We start from the raw sequence: 17,976 nt of genomic DNA on the forward strand, positions 1-17,976 counted from the left end.
AGTTTACAAAGTTAAAAACTGAATCCTAAGCAAACACATAATAAACACTTTGAACTTCATAACTGGATTGTGCAGAAAAATGTTCTTCTGGGTTTCTTTTTAAAAGTGCTTAGTCATTAGAATTTCTTTTAAATCAAATTGGGGTGCATAAAAAAAAGGCAATCTATTCCCAACCAAACATGAGTGATTTGGGTAAGCCAATAAAGTGGGGAGTACATTGATTTGAGTCAGATCTTATAAAGGAATTAATCTATGCAGAATTCTTATTAGTATTTGATGTAAAAGCCTTCATTATGACTTACAGCAAAAAATTTTAAGAGTCTCCAAATTAGGTCTTTTCGTTCTTAACTCTGCAGCTTTTGCTCATGTCTCCATGCCAATCATTTTTTTAAGTTTATTAATTTACAAATGATTGTGATATCCCATTAATAAAATGGAAATGTAAAATGATAGTATTTTAAATAACTTCAAGCTCTACACTGTGCCTCCCCTTCATAAGAAATATGAAACTAACAAGCAGATTCAGCCCAGAAAGACTGCTGTCCAGTGGACATGACCACCTACAGTCTTAACTGGCATAGCCTTGCTTTCTTTGCCTAAGAGGTACATTACCGCTCAATTAAGAGTAGACCTTCAGTCAACAGTTCATATCATCACATAGTCATTAAAATTTTTTGATAATTTAATTAGATCTCTTGTCATTATTTTGGCAGTATCATGAAATGGTTTTAGACCTGACAAAGCTATTTGGTTTAGAGAATCTAAATTTTTCTAACCAATACTGAACATTTATTAAACTTTTATTGACTTGTATGCTTAAATTATTTCACTTTTCAAGAAAAAGAGATGATAGGCCGGCGCCCCGGCTCACTAGGCTAATCCTCTGCCTTGCGGCGCCGGCACACCGGGTTCTAGTCCCGGTCAGGGCGCCAGATTCTGTCCCGGTTGCCCCTCTTCCAGGCCAGCTCTCTGCTGTGGCCCGGGAGTGCAGTGGAGGATGGCCCAAGTGCTTGGGCCCTGCACCCCATGGGAGACCAGGAGAAGCACCTGGCTCCTGGCTCCTGCCATCGGATCAGCGCGGTGCGCCAGCTGCGGCGACCAGTGGAGGGTGAACCAACGGCAAAAGGAAGACCTTTCTCTCTGTCTCTCTCTCTCTCACTGTCCACTCTGCCTGTCAAAAAATAAAAATAAAAATAAAAAGAGATGATAAGCAGTGACCAGTATGTGTATTTATCAGGAGAAATACAGTATAGGCCCTACTGCTCAGTCCACGATACCTAAAATGAGCAAAATGAGAAGGATGTAACTTATACTGGATGCCAGTTGACAGATTATCCACTAAAATATCTATTAGCTAACATCTTCAGTACTGTTGTTATGGGCTACTCAAAGCAGTGTCTGCATGTTGGAAAGATTTTCTTTAAAGCAACATTGGTCCACACATGTGACAGTAACATATTTAGCCATCTTCCTCTGGAGGAGTGTACCAGCCACTTTTCTCAAGTATCTGTAGAATGGAGTTAGAGGACTGCTGAGCTCTTGTTCGATTACATTGATTCTTATCTGCTCCAAACTGCACTCTGGATTTGCCTTCGACTAAGGTGGCATTTATATGCACGATGACCAATTCTATTGAGTAGGCACTGCTCCAGCTCTGCTTTGTGAGAAGTTCCATACACAATGCTCCTCCACCCAACACATGCTCTCCTGAAAAAACAGGTAACACCACTTGAACAAACAGAGGACCAAACAGAAAGTTATCCTTAAAAGAGAAGTTAAGCAAAATATATAATCTATGCCTTCTTTTTCTTTTAAGATCTGAAGATCACTGTGCAAAGGACTATCAGGACTGTCTGCAGTTTAGTATGCCAGTCATGTAAACTGTCTTTTATGAGTTCCACTGAATAAACCCCTGTCTTGTAACTGTGATCTGTATGTCTCCCTGAGCTCTTTCATGAGTCTATGTGTCTCCACTGACCCAGACACCCCAACATTTAAATGGTCTTAGCTTTGAGTCTTCCAAATTTTCTCTAATATTGACAAGTTTTCTTTTTCAATTCCTTCATCCTCTGACTTTTTGCCATGAATAGGTTCTTCAGCCACCTCTTCCTCATCCTCCTCTTCTGACGTGACGTCCTCTGTTGTCCCATTCTGACCTGCGGGTAGTGGTTGATCTAACATCTCAGCATCCAGGTGCTTAAGAAGGCTATATAATCTGCAGAGTTCACATATCAACCACTTAAATTGCTGATGAAGTGAATTATTGTTCTTAGAATCTTCTAGACGCTCCAGAACTGAGGTCATATTTGGGTCATCAGAGTGCACAAATCATTGTTGAAGAAGGGGGTGAGAGTCTTTCTCTCCGTCTTCCTGCCTCGAGCCTTTGGTCCCTTTGCCAGATTTAAGCTAGCCCTCTCCACTTCCCATGTAGGCCCCTATTTCATGAAAGGTCTTAGCTCAGATGTCTTCTCAGAGAGCCTATAATTCTATTTTTAATGTGAAAATTATCCTCATTCAAACCTTTAATTTTCACTCACAAAGGGGACAAATACACATATTATCTTATGACAACAAAATTGTACCTTGCAACAGTATATATGATTGCTCCATATCTATTCTTCAAGAGTATTTATGTGTATATATATATAGATCCATCTATCTTCTATCTACCTTTCTATCTAGATTTCTATGTATCTACCCATCAAATGACCTAAGAAGAGAGAAAGTCCTAATCCACATGGCTATTGGAAGTGATGGGAAATGTAAGAAATATTACACAGTGTCAAGATTGTGCCTTACTCTACAAGAGCTCATGAAATAAAATAAAAAATTTATTATTATTTTATTATTAAATTTTTAATTTTGGAATGGAGATAGACTCACCTATATCTGTGTGAGTCTAAAACAGTGTTTATCACATGATAGGCATTCAATATTAAGGTGTTTTTTTTTTAAAGATTTACCTGTTTATTTGAAAGTCAGAGTTGCATAGAGAGAGAAGGAGAGGCAGAGGTCTTCCATCTGCTGGTTCACTCCCCAATTAGCTGCAGTGGCCGTAGCTGTGAATGTCTGAAGACAGGAGCCAGGAGCCTCCTTCAAGTCTTCACATGTGGGTGCAGGGGCCCAAGGATTTGGGCCATCTTCTACTGCTTTCCCAGGTCACAGCAGAGAGCTGGATTGGAAGTGGAGTAGCCAGGACTCAAACCGGTATCCATATGGGATGCCAGCACTGCAGGCGGCGGCTTTACCTGCTACATCACAGCACCGGCCCCAAATATTGTTTTAAAATATGGCTATAGTATTCTTTGCCTTTCAGTGGTCCTGAAACAAGATAGTTGTTCTGTTTATATTCTCAGCTCTTCTCTTTTAAATTGCTTTTAGCCAAAAGCAAATATTCATTTAATATCACTTAGAAAATACTAGCAAAATATGTAAAAGAGGCAAAGAAAAACAATAGCTTAAGGATAAGATTAACTTTTTCAAAAGAAGGAAATATTTTTCTATATTTTCAATAATTAACAATCATGAAAGAAGGCAGAAAGTTATATTGAGAGAAAACATAATGGCAAGTAAAGAACAAAAGGAACATGATTATCCAGAGAAAAGGAAGCATTTCCATCCCAAAGAAAAGATATAGTTAGCAATAGAGGGGAAATGCCTTAGACTGAACATTTTGTCTCCTCAAAATTCAGATGTTGAAATGTTAACACCCAATTTGAGGGTTTCTGGAGGTGGGGACTTTCAGAGGTGCTGTAGCTTAGACATGGTTTAATTGTTGACCCCAACTTTTCCTGGGATTCCAGATCTCACCCCCAGGGTGTTGTGTGAACTTTAAAAGATGGGACTAGTGGGGAGTCCTTGGGCCAATGGGGGGATGAGCTAGTTCTCCTCATACCCCTGGGGTTCCTTTGACATATTTTAATACAAGGAGCAGGGTCGCACTTAATCTGTGTGCTTCCTGGCTGGCTTTGTGATCCTTGTTCCACATGCCCACTGGCATCTGACACTTACTCTGAAGTTCTCACCAGAACTGAATAGAATCCGGTGCCATGCCCTTCACCCTCCAAAACTGTGAGTAAGTGATCTTCCTTTACTGAAAGTAGCATGAGCTGCCTATTTGATTACATTTATGCAAAGCTAACGCTGGTAGTAAGGATGAAACCATCATGAATAGGATCAATGCCCTCATGAAAAGGAACTTACAGAGCTTCCTCCTCCTGCCCACAACGTGAGGACATAGACATAAGGCAGAAAGGGGCCCACAAGCAATGTATCTGGCACCTTGCCCTTGGGCTTTTATCCTTTAAAATTATAGGAAATGCATTTGTATTGTTGATAGGCCACCCAGTTTATGGTTTTCTGTTATGGTAGTCTGAACAGACTAGAACAGGAGAAAACAATCATTCTGATGTTTTACTGCATTCCTGTCATACAAATTCTCAAAATCCAAGAGTGGATTTAAGACAGAGAGTGCAATTCTTTCATTCAACAAGCAAGAATTGAAATACGGAGACACACTGGATATGTGATATGTGAGCTTCATTAGAAGCCTTGGTGGAGGTTAAAATTTTAACCACAGTGTTCATAGCATATTATGTGTGAAGGAGATAGTTTAGTAAAGATATTAATCAAAAGATATTTACTGATATCAACCAATAGTTGATGAATAGGAAAATAATAATTTATTATTCAATCTGAATTTCATATTCACCATCATCAGAAAACAAAGGGGTGTAACTGATTAAATGTTACTACATTCATCTTTCCATGCTTATTGACAATCCTCGATCTTTATATAACATTATACTTGTATATAGGTTCTTTGTTTTTTTTCTATTTTGCATATATTTGAGTCAGCCTATTACTACACAAATAATGCCAATTCATTTGACAAATACAGAAGTTTAAGAACATATGCTTGGGCCCGGCACTGTAGCATGGTGGGTAAAGCCACTGCCTGCAGTGCTGGCATCCCATATGGGCACCGGTTGGAATCTCAGCTGCTCCACTTCCGACCCAGCTCTATGCCAGCTCTACTGCCTGGGAAAGCAGTAGAAGATGGCCCAGCTCTTGGGCCCCTGCATCCATGTGGGAGACCAGGAAGAAGCTTCTGGCTCCTGGCTTCAGATTGGCACAGCTCCGGCCATTGCGGCCATCTGGGGAGTGAACCAGCGGATGGAAAACCAATCTCTCTCTCTTTCTGGCTCTGCCTCTCTGTAACTTTGCCTTTCAATAAATAAATAAATCTTTTAAAAAAAGAACATATGCTTAGTTTTTTTGAAATTTCATGAAGATTATAACTTTCCTCAGAGATAAATTAGAATACAGGACCATTTTAAATTTTAAAATTTTAGTTTAAGTAATAAAATAGATAAATATTAATATTTATACTTGCTTTTCTAATTGTTTGAACCTTTTCCATATACATATACTGCCTTTAAAAATTTTTTGTTAATAACTTTAGATAAAAGATTCTTTAAGCCAAAATCCAAAGTTGGAAGGAACTCATATAGAACTCTCCAACCTCACATTTCAGTCCCCCTGTTTGCCTGCCCAGTAACATCAAAGTATATTCATTTTCATTGTCTTTCATCAGATAGATAAACATACGTGTAATATACTTCACTATACACATATCCTTTAATATCAACTCTGTTCTGTGACTTTTTTTACAAAATATAATTTAATCTATTATTTAATAAATGCAAATTTCATAGGTACAACTTTAGGGATATAGTGGTTCTTCCCTCAAAACATGCCCTCCCACCCCCACTCCTGTCACACCTCCTACCTCCTCTCCCATCCCATTCTTCAATAAAATTCATTTTTAATTAACTTTATATACAGAAGAACAAATCTATACTAAGTAAAGATTTCAACAATTTGTACTGACACATACAGAGAATAAAGTACTGTTTGAGAACAAGTTTTGCAGTTAATTCTCACAGCACATCTCATTAAGGACAGAAGTCCTACATGGGGAGTAAGTGCATAGTGACTCCTGTTGTTTTTTTAACAATTGACATTTATGACGTCAGTGATCACTCAAGGCTCTTGCCATAAGCTGCCAAGGCTATGGAAGCATTTTGAATCCACAGTCTCCATTAGTATTTAGACAAGGACATAAGCAAAGTAGAAGTTCTCTCCTTCTGGAATCTCTCTACTGGGATCTCAGTCACAGAGATTCTTCATGTAGGATTTTTTTTTTTTTTTTTTTGCCACTGTGTCTTGGCTTTCCATGCCCGAAATGCTCTCATAGGCTTATTAGCCAGTCCAGAATGCCTTAAGTGTTGATGCTGAGGTCAGAGTGCTGTTTAGGGCATTTATCACTCTATGAGTCTGCTGTGTGGACTGCTTCCCATGTTGCAACATTCTCTCCTTTTTAATTTTATCTATTGTTATTACCAGACACTTGGTCTTATTTATGTGATCTCTTTAATACTTAATCCTATCTATATGATTAATTGAACACTTAATATGATCACTTTAACACATGAGATGGCATTATTACCACCCAGATTAATGGGATTTGGAGTTCCATGGCAAGTTTTTGGTTTTACCCTTACGGGGTGTGTGTGTGTGTGTGTGTATAATATATTACACAATATATTTTATATAATATATAAAATATTTTATTGTGTAATATATTATACAATATATATTACACAATATTTTTTAAAGATTTATTTATTTATTTGAAAGGTAGAGTTATAAGAAGAGAGAAGAAAAGGCAGAGAGAAAGATCTTCCATCTGCTGGTTCACTCCCCAGCTGGCCACAATGGCTAGAGCTGTGCAGATTTGAAGCCAGGAGACAGGAGCTTCTTCCAGGTCTCCCACATGGGTGCAAGTGCCCAAGGACTTAGAACATCTTCCACTGCTTTCCCAGGTCATAGCAAAGAGCTGGATCAGAAGTAGAGCAGCCAGGACTCGAACCGATGGCCATACAGGGTGCCAGCACAGCAGGTGGAGGCTTTACCCAAAGTCCTGGCCTCCACAATAAATTTTTAAAAATACATTCTAATATAAAGTGACATATCCCATTTGAATGTATGCAAAATGAATGGAACAAAGACTTAAGTCTCAGCCATTCTAGTTCACTGCCCAAAAGATAGATAAACATTGGAATGTATTCTTTGCCCTTGAATCTCAGTTGGGTCTCACACCCCATTGCCTTCATACCCCACCACCTATAGCCACATGAAAGACCAGGGGCCGTGCCATGGCACACTAGGTTAATGCTCCACCTGCAGTGCCGGCATCCCATATGGGCACTGGTTCTAGTCCCGGTTGCTCCTCTTCTGATCCAGCTCTCTGCTATGTCCTAGGAAAGCAGTAGAAGATGGCCCATGTGCTTGGGCACCTGCACCCACATGGGAGACCAGGAAGAAGCACCTGGCTCCTGGCTGTGGATCGGCACAGCTCTGGCCATTGTGGCCATTTGGGGAGTGAACCAACGGATGGAAGACCTTTCTGTCTCTCTCTCATTGTCTGTAATTCTACCAGTCAAATAAATAAATAAAATCTTAAAAAAAAAAAAGACCCGTTGCTTGAATATTGAATACTTGAAAGACCAGTTTCAAGAATTCTCCTACTCCCACCCTCATCCCTAGCCCTCCTAAAATATAAAAAGGCCTGGCCCCTGGGGGTGGGCCTTCTGCCAAGTCTTTCATCAGTGTGCATGGGGGCAGCTGGTCACCCATCTCTACGAATTTATTTTCTCTGAATAAAGTTTGGCTGTAAATTCGTACACTGCCTCCTCTGTATTCTGAGCCTCTTTTCCTAACATTTTGGTCCCGTGTGAGGAGGCACCAATCTGCAACTCTTTTCCTAACACAAAATATTACATCAATTTTATGAGTTTTATGTATGAATTTTAGTTTTAAGATTGAATCTCATACTTGATTTTGCAGGAAACCAAGTGGTAACACTGGGGAAATGTGGTTAATGTCTGATGTCAATTCTGCTAATGAATTTGAGCCCACTGAAGGAATTGTTGGGTATATTTATATGTCTCATGATGAGGCTATGCAAATTATAGCTTAGATTAAGAAACACAAGCCACTCTTCCCTCCTGATTGCTGCATGATCAATGATTATTTCACACAAAGTTTGCTTATCTGACAACTCAGATTTTATGAAACCAACAAAAAGAAACAAGCTTCAATTGGTACAGCTCCATAGCCAGCTCACTGTGCTGTTTAGTCATGCTTGGATCTGTGAGCCACATGGAGAAAAAGCTCCACATTGGCTTTATTCTGCCTCGTTATCAGTCTCCGAACAACACTGAGCAGTGGGTGATGCAGTAATTTTCACTCTGTCACCCATGAGGAAGCTGGAGTTTTAATCTTCTCTCTTCCACGAAGCACCCATGCGTATTTTTGTATTTTCAGGTTGATCTTTTCTTCCCTCTATCAGCATGATTTTCTGTTTGTTTTTTTTTTTCTACTCACAGACAGCATCAGAAAAAGAAACGCAATCAGTTTGAGAGTCTGAACTAAATACTTGTGTTCTTTCTCTAATCGAGATTGTGTTCTGCAGGTACATTTGATTTATTGTGGTAAGTGTACAGTGTATCCTATGGTTAATGAATGTTTGATGCACTCTGGAGGAAATGAAGTCTCCCCTACTTCATAAAATTCACAAAAAATACACACTTATTTTATGAGGAATATATTAAACCCTTTTACAAGTTGTTCACCAGTAATTAGCCTACAGATTTTATGAAATGTACCATACTTTCTTAAAATTCCTGCACTTATACACATTATTATATTAGCAATTTGTCTTGAGATTCCATGATAAGAATTGTCCCACATAAATGGTTAGATCTTTTTGATATGATGAAAGGTAAAATAAACATTCTGTGCCTTTGGGATTAATTTTTTTTTTACTCATCGAAATAGTATGCTGTATTTACACACATGAACCTAAATCACCCCAAGCAAATGCAAAGTCATTGTTTCACTAATGTTTTCATTAGGTCAATTTGCTCTTTGTCAAAAATGATTCATAAGAGCACCCATGTCTACTCAATGTCTCATCCAATTCGGTTCCAGTCTAGGAGGCAAAATAAAATCTTGAAATAAATCTCTGCTCCATGACATAGATCATTCATGCCCACCCACGTGCTTAACATAATGAAATCAAAGATCATGGATCTTATTGCAACCTCTACAGAGTGATCCTTCCCTTGAGTAAAACCCTCTCTGCTCTTCTGCTGATTGAAGGCATGTTGTGTCCCATCTAGGGTCAGCTTCCTCTTCAATCACACATTTTTAACAATTCTAGTCGTGGAAGTTTCTCTTTTCATTATCCATATTCCAAATTAATTTTGAGCTTAACATCTATATCATTTTAACAATTAACTATGCATTGTCAAATTTCCTGAATTGTACATGTTATTTTGCAAAATACTGTGTTCCGTTAAAACAGAGGAACCATACCTTGTTTTCCAGTACACACCAAATTGACTACAACATGCTAGAAACATGGTAAGAATGCAGTAATTTCCTATTAGCTAGTAGTTGCAAAGTCAGTGAAGAAGGAGACTCTAATATAACTACCGTAACAGCCAAGGACTAGATACTGCTGTACTGTTTATAGTTTTACTTTATTTTTAATTGACAAATAAATGTATATATTTATTGGGTACAATGCAAGGTGGTGTTTCTTTTTATTGTTTTATTTTAGAGATTGACAAGAAGAGAGACAGAGAGCAAGACACTCATATGCTCCCATCAACTGGCTTGCTCCCTACATGTCTGCAATAGCCAGAGCTGAAGATGGAAGCCAGGAGATCATTGCAGTTCCTTCATATGGCACAACGCATGTTTCCCACATGGATGGCAGGAACTCAGTTACTTGAGTCATCATCTCTGCCTCCCAGATTCTGCATTAGCAGGAAGCTGGAGTCATGAACCAAATGTTGAACCTAGGCACTCTGATGTGGGACACACCTTAACTGCTGGACTAAATGGTCACCACACGTATGAGGTTCCAATAGATGTATATACTGTGGAATTATCCCAATCAAGCTAATTAGCACATCCATATCCTAAAATATTTATCATTTGTTTCTGGTGAGAACATTAGATAACCTCTCTTAGCTACTTTGAAATATACCATGTAGTATTAGTAACTATAATCACCTTGCTATGCAATAGAAAACAGAACGCATTCCTCTCATCTAGCTGTACCCATTGACCAATGTCATCTCTTTCCACATCTCTGGTATCCAATATTCTACTCTACTTCTATGGGTTCAATTTTAATATATATATTTCACAAATACAGAAGATCATGTTGTATTTGTCTCTTTGTCTGGCTTACTCCCTTAATATAATGCCCTACCAATTCTTCTATATTGTTGCAAATGACAGAATTTCCTGGTTTATTTTATAAGGCTGAATAGTATCCTATTGCATGTGTGTGTATGTGTGTGTGTATCACACTTTTAAAATCAATTCACCTACTGAGAAACAATTAGGTTGCTTACTTTTCTTAGTTATTATGAATCATGCTGCAATGAGCATAACAGTGCACACAGCTTTTCTATATGCTTATTTTAATTCCTCTGCGTAAATACCCAGTAGTGGGATTGGTGGATCATATGGTAATTCTGTTTGGCTTTTGAGAAACCTCAAAAATGTTTCAAAATGACTTGCTAATTTCCATTTCCACCAATGCCATGTAAATAATTTCCTTTTCTCCACATACCCTCCAAATATTACTATATGTTTTACCATAAAAATAATTGATAAGAAAGGTGATGCACATGCTACTCATCTTGATTTAATCATCCACATTGTGTGCATGTATTAAAACATTATGTTGTACCCCATAATATTTTTCAATTAAAAACATTAATAACAAAAATTTTAAATGAAATTTAAAAATAAAGAAACATTCCAGTTGAATCTTTAAATAGAACACATACCTAAGAACTCCACCAAGTATTAAAAGTCTATTTCTGTGAATAATTATGGTTGAGTTTGAAGGTAAATGGCTTTATGCTCAGTTGTTCTGGGAAATCTTAACATTTTCAAATAATGCAATTCATTCCTCTGGTGTATAATACTCTTTAAGAAAGCTACTGCCAAAAATCATTTATGTAATATTGCTTTGTTCCTAAGGAAAGATGATGTTTAACTACAAAGAAACAACCTATCTGATTGCAGTTACCAGCTGTTAACACAAATATGCTCATGTGATTCCTTGCAAAGAATTAAGCTGATATCATACTCTATAGCAAAAACTTGTTTTAACTGAGTATGTCATATTCTGCTCATATGTCATAATTTCAAATGTCATACATTATGATGAACCCAACATTCATAAAAACGAACTTAATCAAATTTAGAAATATTTTTCTCTGTTCTGTTACCTAGTTATTACTCAAAAAATTTTGTGGATATACATACATACATATATATATATATATATGTATAGGTATCTATATATAGGTATATATATAGGTATCTAATAAATGTATGAAAATTCAATAGCTAAATTTCCTGCCATTCTAGTGCATTGATTGTTCAAGTCATGTTAATATGTATTTTCTTAGCAACCCTTATTTGTCGTTATATTTGTCTTTTTGATGTTTATTGTACTGTGTGTAAAGATTGATTGTATGTATACCAACTACTCAATGATTGTTTTTGACATAAAATTTCATAAAGGTGCATTTTGTTTGCATTTGCATCTTCAGTGCTTAAGAATTTCCTGTACAAATTAGCTTCTCAACAAATCATTATTGGACCAAGCATTTGACACAATGATTAAGCTGAAGCTCAGTATGTCCTCATCCCATATGAGAGTGTCTGGACTAGGGTCTTGGATCTTCTCTCTATTCCAGCTTCTTTCTCATGCTCACCTTGAGAGGCAGCTGGTGATGAAGTACTTGGGTCCCTACCACACATATCAGTGATCAAACGTGGCATTACCCTTGGCCAGGCATTTGGAAAATGGATCAGATGATTAGATCTCTCTATCTCTTTCAGTCAATTCCCTCTTTGTTATCTCCATTTTGGTTAAATGAAGTGGATTTTTTTAAATAAAAAAAACTTGTTGAAAAATTAATCAAAAGAGAAATTCTAATTTCAGTTCCAGCAGTAAACAGATTGGAAGCATCATTACCACTACAAAAGGTACATAAACTGAAAATCCACAACTTTTTGGGCCCATAAGAAAATTGAAATCACAGAGCAAACTGCCACTCCAATCCAGGAGGAGATACACACTTCCAGAAAAATGCAGAATCAATGAAGTTCCCCTGAGCAGAGGCCATTGAAGTCATAATGTTGTAGGGACACTAATGACAAATTTCTGGAAGCTCAAAGAGGACTTTCATGAGGAGGAAAAATTTCTAAGGAGTTGTTGAGATGAACTTGGGAAGGTGAATATATCATGTTATCACGCCTTTTGCCCTTGCCCATTTATCTCTGTGCTCCCAGGTCTGTGTCTCTATAGTAACTGGTGCTATGGTAACTGACAAGTCTAGCCGCTTGGCTAGCTGCCCACAAGTGTGTGATGAGTTGGTTTTGGCTGTGGACTTCTTTTGTCTGTAAACCCATAGGAGCAAGTTTGGGGGCTCAGCTAGGTGTGGCTGCATGTGGATGTGTGGATGTGTGTAGATGCCTCTGTGTGTGTGTGTCCCACCTCCACAATGGCACAAAAGCAGTAGTTCCTGTGGTCTCACCAATGTTAGGGATAAGTGGCTGTTCCTTGTGCATTTCTCACCACCACTGTGAGTAAAGGACGTATAAACAAACCCACAAACAACTCCAAGGTGTTTTCTGACCTGTGAGAATCTGGATCTGCTACTCCTAGGCCCTAAATCCCAGGCATATACTTTGGCACTGTGAGCAGGATTCCTTTAAAAAAAAGTGTGAGGACCTGCACTGTGCCACAATGTGTAAAGCCACAACTTGCAGTGCCTGCACACCCATCCTGCATATGAGTGCTAGTTTCGTTCCTGGTTGCTCCACTGCCAATCCAGCTCCCTGCTGATGTGCCTGGGGAAGCAGCAGAGGATGACCCAGGTACATGGTTCCCTGCAAGCATATGGGAGACCCTGAAAAAGCTCCAAGCTCCAGGTTTCTGATTGGCCCAGCTCTGGCCATTGCGGTCATTTAGGGAGTGAACTAGTGAATAGAAGATTTCTCTCTCTCTCTCTCTCTCCCCCCCCCCCCGCCTCCTCTCTTTCATTCCTAAGAATTTTATGTCAATACAATTAAGGTAAACATCTTAATGTTTCTGTTTCTTATCATTTATCATTAATGTATAGAAATGCATTAGATTTTTGCATATGATACTTCAACTTCGCTAAACTGAATAGTCTTGGTAGTGTTTTTGAAGATTTCATAAAATTTCCTACATAGAAAATCATATTAAAGAAAATGGAAAATATAAATTTTCATCTTTCTTTCTAATTTGGATGACTTTCATTTGTCTTGTTTGTTTAGTTTTGTCTTTTGCCTAATGCAATAGAAAAACCTCAAGAATGGTATTTAAGCATTCTGACCTCAGAATCAGCCCTTAAGGCATTCAGATCTGGCTAAAGTGCCCATGAGAGAATTTCAGGCATGGAAAGCAAAGACACTGTGGCAAAAAATGACCTACATGAAGGATCTCTGTGAGTGAGATCCCAGTGGAAAGAGTGGTTATCAAAGAAGCATGTACTTTTCTCTGAATGAAGGAAAGAACTTCTACATTGCTTATGGCCCTGTCTAAATACTGTCAGAGTTTGTGGACTCAAAAGGCTTCCATAGCCTTGACAGTTCATGACAAGAGCCTCAGGAGATCACTGACATCATAAATAATAGTGTCAATTGTAAATCAACAAAAAGGAGGCAGTGTGCACTTACTCTCCATGTAGGACCTTTGTCCTTAATGAGTTGTATTGAGAATTAATGGTAAAACTTGTCTTCAAACAGTACTTTATATAACTTTGTGTGTTTGTGTGGGTGCAAACTGTTGAAATCTTTACTTAGTATAAAATAAGTCCCCTGTATATAAAAATAATTAAAAATTAAAGTTAATGAAGAATGGGATGGGAGAGGGAGTAGGAGGTGGGATGACAGTGCGGGTGGGAGGGAGGGTATGGGGGGAAGAACTGCTATATTAAAGCTGTACCTATAAAATTTGTATTTATTAAATAAAAGCTTTCTAAAAAAACAAACAAAAGAATGGTTGCTTTAAATAAAGTTGTGTCATCAGTCATTATCTCATTTCTGATCTTAGTTTGAGGGCATTCAGATCCTTAGCAGTAGGTGAGGTATTAGTTGCCAGATTTCTGTGCATGGTCTATATTAAGATGGAAAAATTTTTTAATTTCTCTTTTTGATAATTTTTTCAAAAATATATGCTTTATTAGTCAAATACTTTTTGTATTTTAGTGATAAACATATGAATTATTATTTTTGCTTTGATAACATACTAAACCACAATGATTTTTCAAGTGTGAAACTAACCTTTGTTTCCCAAGACAAATGACATTGACCATAATGGATTACTCTTTTTTTTTACATTTTGTCTGACTTGATTTGACAGTTTTTTAATTGGTGTTTTTGCTACTAGGTACATGATTGATAGTCATCTATATTTTTCTTATATTGTCTTATTCAGATTTTGATATCATAATAATGTTGGCATCAAAGAATGATTTGGAAAGTATCTCTACCAAGGCAAGAATTTAAGAAGAATTAAAGCAACAGATCTCATCAAGATTTAACATATCATCACAAATATATCTATTGGAAAAGAAAAAAAAAAAAACTCTTTCCAATTATCTCCAAAGAAGTTTAAAAAAAAATTACACTCTTCCAAAGAAGTATTTTGTCAACTGTGTCTCCTAATATTTCTCCAAAATTTATCTTTTTTTAAGATTTATTTTTATTTATTTGAAAGACAGAGTTACAGAGAGAGGTAAAGACTGAGAGGGATCTTCCATCAGCTGATCCACTCCCCAGATGGCCGCAATGGCCAGAACTGAGCCGATCCAAGGCCAGGAGCCAGGAGCTTCCTCTGGATCTCCCACATGGGTGCAGGGGCCCAAGGACTTGGGCCATCTTCTACTGCTTTCCCAGGCTATAGCAGAGAGCTGGATAGAAAGTGGAGCAGCCGAGACTAGAATCAGCGCCCATACGGGATGCCAGCACTTCAGGCCAGGTCTTAAACCACTGTGCCACAGTGCCAGCCCCGAAGAATGTATCTTTAAATCTAATACTTACACTTTGATTTTCTTAATGAAATACATACAAATTAGCAAGTATAGTATGATACTATTATGCAAGTTGGTAGGACTAGGAATTTTTCTTGACATCCTTTGGTGTTTCTGATATAGGCTACATTACTGGTGAATTTAAGGCAAGCTTCTATTTTGAATATGATAACAATCCCAGAGCTGATCCTAGGAAAAATTCGAAAGTTAATTAATTTGTCTTCTGTCCATTTTAAATGCAATTTATTGAACTTCAGCTTCTAGTAGGACAGAAAACTTTCTCCATATGTGACTTTCCAAAAGTATCATGCAACATGTATTGAAGGAAGATTTGTGCTAAATATTTTAGAACAGTGAGGGATGGTCTTTTGGAAACATGTATTTAATGCCTGGTCAGAGGAACGTACATGTTAAGAAGTATATCATAAGGCGGAGCCAAGATGGCGGAATAGTGAGGGCGCGCACCGATAGTCCGGGAAAATTTAGTTTAATAAAAGGGGAGTTACGGTAGCCGCAGAAAATAGAACCAAACAAAAATTGCAGGGGAAACCCTTCTGAATGGAGCAGGCGTGAATCGGACGACCTACTGGGAGAACAAGGTCGCCCACCGCACGGAAGCAAAGTCACGGGACCCAGCCGCAGAAGCCCCAGGGTCTGCGCGACAGTGCTCCAAGGAGAGTGCACGCCACACAGAAAACAGCGGGGAGACTTGAGACGCTCAGGGCTCCGAGTCCACACATCAGCGCTGGAAGGGGAGGTGAGCTCAATAACCCGAGACATTGGTGGGGAAACGGGGGGTCAGAATCTAGAGGGGGGCCGGAAAGTGCAGCAAACTCACTACCGGAAAGAAGGAAAAAAAAAAGCTTCGGGGTTTCTCTTCCCCCTAACCTTGCAAAGGTTACAAGCCTGCAAGACTTGAAGAATTCCCAAGAGACAAAGAGCAGGCCTCCTCTTTGGATTTACATATTAGTGGGGGAGAGTTAAGGAACTGAGTCACTACAATTCAGTAGCCTAGGCAACCCAGTGGGAGTCCAGAGGAGCCAAAGACTGGAAGCTAAATACCATCAATTCTGCACAGCCCTGCCCTGCAGTGTTACCTACCCCCTGAATAAATAAAATAAATAAATAAATAAAAAGAGAGAGATTTACCACGCATAACCTGAGGGTGTCACCTTTGCACACCCTTAACCTGGAAGAACCAGGCAGAGCTCTCAGGCCCCACCCATCTCAAGCCTCCAAGGCTCCTCCAACAGCAGGCAGTCCACTTAACACGGACACAGTATAAAAAAAAAAAAAAAAAGAAAAAAAAAAGCGCACAGTGACGCAAGAAGAATTAACTATGCCGAGTAACAAACACAGAAATAGAGGGAGCAAGATCAACGATGACACTATGATGCCTCCAAATAAGCAAAACACCCCAAGCCAAGAGTATGAAGATGATGAGATAGAAGAAATGCAAGATACGGATTTCAAAAAATTTATGATAAGAACATTTAGAAGTTTTCAAAAGCAAATCCTTGAACTACAGAAATCCTTAATGGACAAGATTGAAAATCTTTCTCGTGAAAATGAAATTTTAAGGAAGAGTCAAAATGAAACTCAGAAACTAGTAGAACAGGAAAGTGTAATAGTCAAGAGAAATCAAAATGAAATGAAGAGCTCAATAGATCAAATGACAAACACATTAGAAAGCCTTAAAAACAGAATGGGTGAAGCAGAAGAGAGAATATCGGACTTAGAAGATAGAGCACAGGAAAACATACAGTCAAACCAAAGAAAAGAAGAGGAAATTAGAAACCTGAAAAATATTGTTGGGAATCTACAGGATACTATTAAAAAAACCAACATTCGAGTTCTAGGAGTTCCTGAAGGCATGGAGAGAGAGAAAGGATTGGAAGGCCTTTTTAGTGAGATACTAGCAGAGAACTTTCCAGGTTTGGAGAAGGACAGAGATATCCTAGTACAGGAAGCTCATAGAACCCCCAATAAACATGACCAAAAGAGATCCTCACCACGACACGTGGTAATTAAACTTACCACAGTGAAACATAAAGAAAAGATCCTAAAATGTGCAAGAGAGAAACGTCAGATTACTCTCAGAGGATCTCCAATCAGACTCACAGCTGACTTCTCATCAGAAACCCTACAAGCTAGGAGGGAATGGCGAGACATAGCACAGGTGCTAAGAGAGAAAAATTGCCAGCCCAGAATATTATATCCTGCCAAGCTCTCATTTGTGAATGAAGGTGAAATAAAGACCTTTCATAGCAAACAGAAATTGAAAGACTTTGTGGCCACTCGTCCGGCCCTGCAAAAGATACTTAAAGATGTGCTACACTCAGAAACACAGAAACACGGTCATCAATATGAAAGAAGGGAAAGGAAGAACACCTACCAGTAAAAGAGCATGGGGAGCTCAAAGCATATACTAGAAAATATTTCCGGGAAAATGGCAGGGCAAAGTCACTACGTATCAATTGTCACATTGAACATTAATGGTCTGAATTCTTCAGTTAAAAGACACCGTTTAGCTGACTGGCTCACAGAACACAACCCAACTATTTGTTGCCTACAAGAAACACATCTCTCTAACAAAGAGGCATGCAGACTGAAAGTGAAAGGTTGGAAAAAGATATTCCATGCCAACAGAAACCAAAAAAAAGCAGGTGTAGCCATATTAATATCAGACAAAATAAACTTTAATACAAAAACTGTTAAGAGAGACAAAGAGGGACACTATATAATGATTAAG

The 17,976-nt window shown here is 38.3% G+C and overlaps 1 pseudogene; it reads right to left on the bottom strand.

The window, feature by feature from the left end:
- Positions 1-1,459: 1,459 nt before the first annotated feature.
- On the bottom strand, positions 1,460-2,322 carry LOC100356973 (ubiquitin-conjugating enzyme E2 Q2 pseudogene; annotated as a pseudogene).
- Between the last annotated feature and the right edge of the window lie 15,654 nt (positions 2,323-17,976).

This window comes from Oryctolagus cuniculus, chromosome 14 (assembly GCF_051225735.1).
Source record: "Oryctolagus cuniculus isolate XC-2025 breed Fujian yellow rabbit chromosome 14, ASM5122573v1, whole genome shotgun sequence".
NCBI classification, from domain to species: domain Eukaryota; kingdom Metazoa; phylum Chordata; class Mammalia; order Lagomorpha; family Leporidae; genus Oryctolagus; species Oryctolagus cuniculus.